This window comes from Hydra viridissima, unplaced genomic scaffold, assembly GCF_058129835.1.
Source record: "Hydra viridissima isolate aposymbiotic clone 2 unplaced genomic scaffold, HvirCarnegie_v1 scaffold_2, whole genome shotgun sequence".
NCBI lineage: Eukaryota > Metazoa > Cnidaria > Hydrozoa > Anthoathecata > Hydridae > Hydra > Hydra viridissima.
In genome coordinates, this window is record NW_028324301.1 from 5531177 (window position 1) to 5535559 (window position 4383).

The 4383-nt window shown below is 30.0% G+C and overlaps 1 pseudogene across 1 annotated transcript; it reads right to left on the reverse strand.

The window, feature by feature from the left end:
* Positions 1-510: 510 nt before the first annotated feature.
* LOC149891663 (uncharacterized) lies at positions 511-2102 on the reverse strand (annotated as a pseudogene). The gene is made up of 3 exons (XR_016450073.1): positions 1761-2102; positions 1357-1543; positions 511-1170 (listed from the first exon to the last, which is right to left on the reverse strand). The product of XR_016450073.1 is annotated as an uncharacterized LOC149891663 (transcript).
* Between the last annotated feature and the right edge of the window lie 2281 nt (positions 2103-4383).

Consider the following 4383-nt stretch of genomic DNA (forward strand, 5'->3'; position numbering starts at 1 on the left):
ACTTGTTGCGTGGTATTCGTCCATGTAAATTCGCTTCATGCAAGCGATTTCTAATTGTTTTCGGTGTGAGAGACAATCCAAAACTCTCCTCCAACTCTTTTGCTGCTGCTGTTGTTGAAGATCTTGGATTAATTTCGAATCTTTTGATCAAAGATCGTCAGCCGCTTTTTGAAAATTTTCTACCTCCAGTTCTTGGTTGATTGTCTTCCCAGAAGAATCAGCCCAGCTGCATTCACACCATGAAGAAAGCCCAGCTGCATTCACACCATGAAGCAAGACATCTAAATCCAGCAAGCGGAAGAAATCAACAGCAGTTGCTAACGTTTTAGGGAAGCGTGGTGCCTCATCTTGAGCTCCATCAGTCTCCATTAACATAATTGGTTTACGTCTAACCAACTTGGTTTCAAAAAGCTAACATCAAAAGCATGCGTAAAAGCATTCGATGTATCGTGTTTCCCACTTCTTATGCGTATGAAAGTGTCTCCACTGTAGGATACATTTCCATTATTGTTAACTTCGCATATGCCATACACCGATGGGATTAACTTGTGCTGTGGGCCAACGACAAAGTCATGATCCATAAGTTTGACCTTGTATTTCATATGCATCAACAACGGCGCTTGAAGGCTTGCAGCAGTAAGACCCAACGGTACCCTGGCTTTATCATCATTGGACATGAAAAGCACAGCTTTTGGTCCAAACAATTTGCAAACTTCAAACATGTCATCAATAAAAGATTTGGCAAACATTTTATCATCATTTCTTTTTCGCAGTGAATTTTCTGGACGTAGTAGCTTCACAGGAACTGTGTTTACATGCTTTTTTCCTTCAGAAGTGTTTTCACGTCGTGGTAAAAGACGAAGGTACAAACCATTTCTACTCAAGTTGAAGCCTATTTTCGTCAGCTCTTTCTGAAGATCATCCAAAGTGGAGACACTGCGAAGACATTCTGTTCTTCGACGCTCGTCTGCTGCTGATGAACTTTGCACAATTTTTATGATTGTTGATAAAAGTTCTGGTTGATCAATTTCGAGCCGTGGTCGTCCAGGATGGTTTCGCATAAACTGTTTCAAAGCACTTGATACTTCAGGGTTGTTTTGACAAACTGTTTCGATGCCCTCTTTAAGTTTTTGTCTCCGTTTTCTTTGTCGTGCCGATTCACGAATCAATCTGAAAACAAAATATTACACAAATCTTTGATTCCGTTATAAAACCTTCTATACTGAAGGTTACCTGGATTCTGCGAACTTTGTAATTCCTCAATTAGAAATTCTTATTGACAATTTGAAAAACAAAATTTTGAAAGACGTCTTTCTATACTTCTAAGCTCTATTCGATATATCGCTTAACATTTACCTGTCCAAGTTTGTTTTTTCTCTTCTTATGCTTTTTTTCACATTGTCTAATTGTTTCCTCGTTACAGTAGACAAACCAGAATCGCGTAAGATTATCAAGGATGAAAGCTGTGATTCAAGATCTGAGATTTTCTTCCGACTTTTAACTTGCGCCGGATTTGCTGTTTCCTTCTCGTTTGATGTTAAATCTAAATTAGGAAATACCCAAAAATAAACTATTATAAATTCTTGACAGTTATAGAGATTGGATGTAGAGAAATTGGTCAAGTTGTCCGATTATGATGAATAAAACTATGCGATTGCAATATAGTTGTACAATGTAGTTTAATTACCAATTCGGTTAAACTCAATATATAGAAAATCACGAGAGAAAAAGTTTGTAAATTATCACAAAAAATGGCTAACTAAGTTCAATCCTTTCAGGTTCTGTCGTAGTTGCGTTCGGAAAACTTTGTATTTTATTTGACGAAGACGTCACTGGATGGATATCTTTTTTCTTTTTGCTAGGCGGTGATAAAGCATTTCCCCAGAATGACATGATTGATCCTTTTGACTTTGTTGCTTTCACTTTCAATTCGTTTATTTTTTTTTCATACAAAGACTGATCATATTTTACTATTTTCCACAATTCCTGTGCGTGCTGATACTGCTTTTGTTTTTCAAGTGTTGAATATGCTTTCTTATATAACTCAAGGAGTTGAAGATACTTTTTCTCGTTCCCAACAAATTCGTTCGACATCTTGGAAATAAGCAGTTTTTTTTTGTTGCAACGTATTCAGTTATTTGAATGGAAAGATAAAAGTTTTTGTTTATTTGGAAATAAACGATTTAATCATAAGATTCAGCGTCGTTAAAGCGAAGAATGTAAAAAAAATAACCTGACTTAAATTAATTGCAGTCAAATTTCGCAATGAAAGGTGTTGGTTTCTATTAGCATTAAAATTGTTGTTTTTAAAAATAATTGTTTTTTATAATAAAAAAAATACATTTTAACTTTAATAATAATTTGAAGTAGTATACTGTTAATAAAAAGTTAGTTATAAAATATTAATCTAAAACCATAAAAAATTAATTTATTGCAACGTTTTAATTGAAAAGATAAAAACCAGGTTGCGTAATTAAAAAGTTCATTGCTTTTTGTACGGATCAAGTTTTAAAAATATCTCCAGAGAAAGATAGTCAAACCGCGTACGTACTCGCTGTCTTGAAACCCCCCTCCCCTTGTACGCATTTGTACGTTTTTTGGTAAACCCCCCCCCCTCCCCCCATACCTGCGAACGTACTTTATGGGTGCCCCCTTATCAATCTTCCATTTACAAAATTTTAAGTTTTAATTTCTGTCTAGTAAATTTGTTTTCAGTTATTAATCGTAATTATGTTCGAAGTTTTACTAGTATGGGCTCTTATTTTTGATTTTGTTTAAATTGTGAGTAAATATTTTTTTTGTTTTATTATAATCTATGTGTATTATTTAGATTTTATTAATTACATTTATTTATAACTATTTACATTTTGTTGTTAAAAATATTATAATAAAACAATAGGTAGTAATAAATGGGTATTATTTATATTAATTTTAATTTATATACACTTATTATAAATTATTTAATAAGTTTATTAACATTTTGTAACATTACCTTATTATATACTTTATATAACCTTTTACCTTACCTTTTACCTTATATATATGTATATATATGTATATATATATATATATATATATATATATATATATATATATATATATATATATATATATATATATATATATATATATATTCAATTATCATCCTGGACAAAAAGAAGAAAAACTATAGTTATAAATAAATCAAATAAACAATATGATATTTGAAAAATTGAATCTTGGAATAAAAGAGTTTGAAGAAAACAAAAGTAAAATGGGTTTAAATAACTTTAAAAATACTTTATTAAATTTTTCCATATTAGGTCATCATGCAACAGTTCCATTACAGATGTAATTGATGATAAAAATGATACCACATGCAATCAAAATTCCAAAGTGGGATATTTTTTTATAAGCAAATCAAATTTAAGTTTACAATCAGATAAAGAAAGCAGCTATTGTAGTTCTCATCTGGATGATTAAGAAATATTCTTTAAAAAGAAGTCAACCATACATGATAATTCTTTTAGTCTCCGTGACTGAATTTGATCATATTAGATGGAAAGAGTTCTTATGTTATTTTGGTAAGCTAACAAAGTTTGTTAAAACTTAATGTCTATGAGAAATGTAAATTTATATTTAATCATTGTGTTTTATATATGTATGTATGTATGTATGTATGTATGTATGTATGTATGTATGTATGTATGTATGTATGTATGTATGTATGGATGGATGTATAATATTATTATTATTATTTGAAATTGCTTGGTGTAATTGGTAAAAAAGTTTGTTAAAACTTAATGTCTATGAGGAATTAAAAATTTATATTTAATCATTGTGTTTTTATGTATGTATGTATGTATGAATGGATGGATGGATGGATGGATGGATGGATGGATATTATTATTATTATTATTATTTGAAATTGCTTGGTGTAATTGGTAACAAAGCTTGTTAAAATTTAATGTCTATGAGGAATGTAAATTTATATTTAATCATAGTGTCTTTATGTATGTATGTATTTACGTATGTATGTATGTATGTATGTATGTATGTATGTATGTATGTATGTATGTATGTATGTATGTATGTATGTATGTATAATATTATTATTATTATTTGAAATTGCTTGGTATAATTGGTGGGAGCAATTTGAAATCAATTACATATAATGTCATGAGTTAACTAGTATGTCATGAACTAACACTAAAAATGAATTGCCAATACAAATATAAAAATAACCATGAAAATAAATATTTGGAAAAATAAAACAAATTCCTGGCATTGTCAACAGTAAGTACTATAATTGGCATTTATTTTGAGTTAATTAAGTGGATCACATCTAAATATCTTGTTATAAATTTAACAGTTGCAGTTTGAAATCATGAGAAAGGTGCAAGT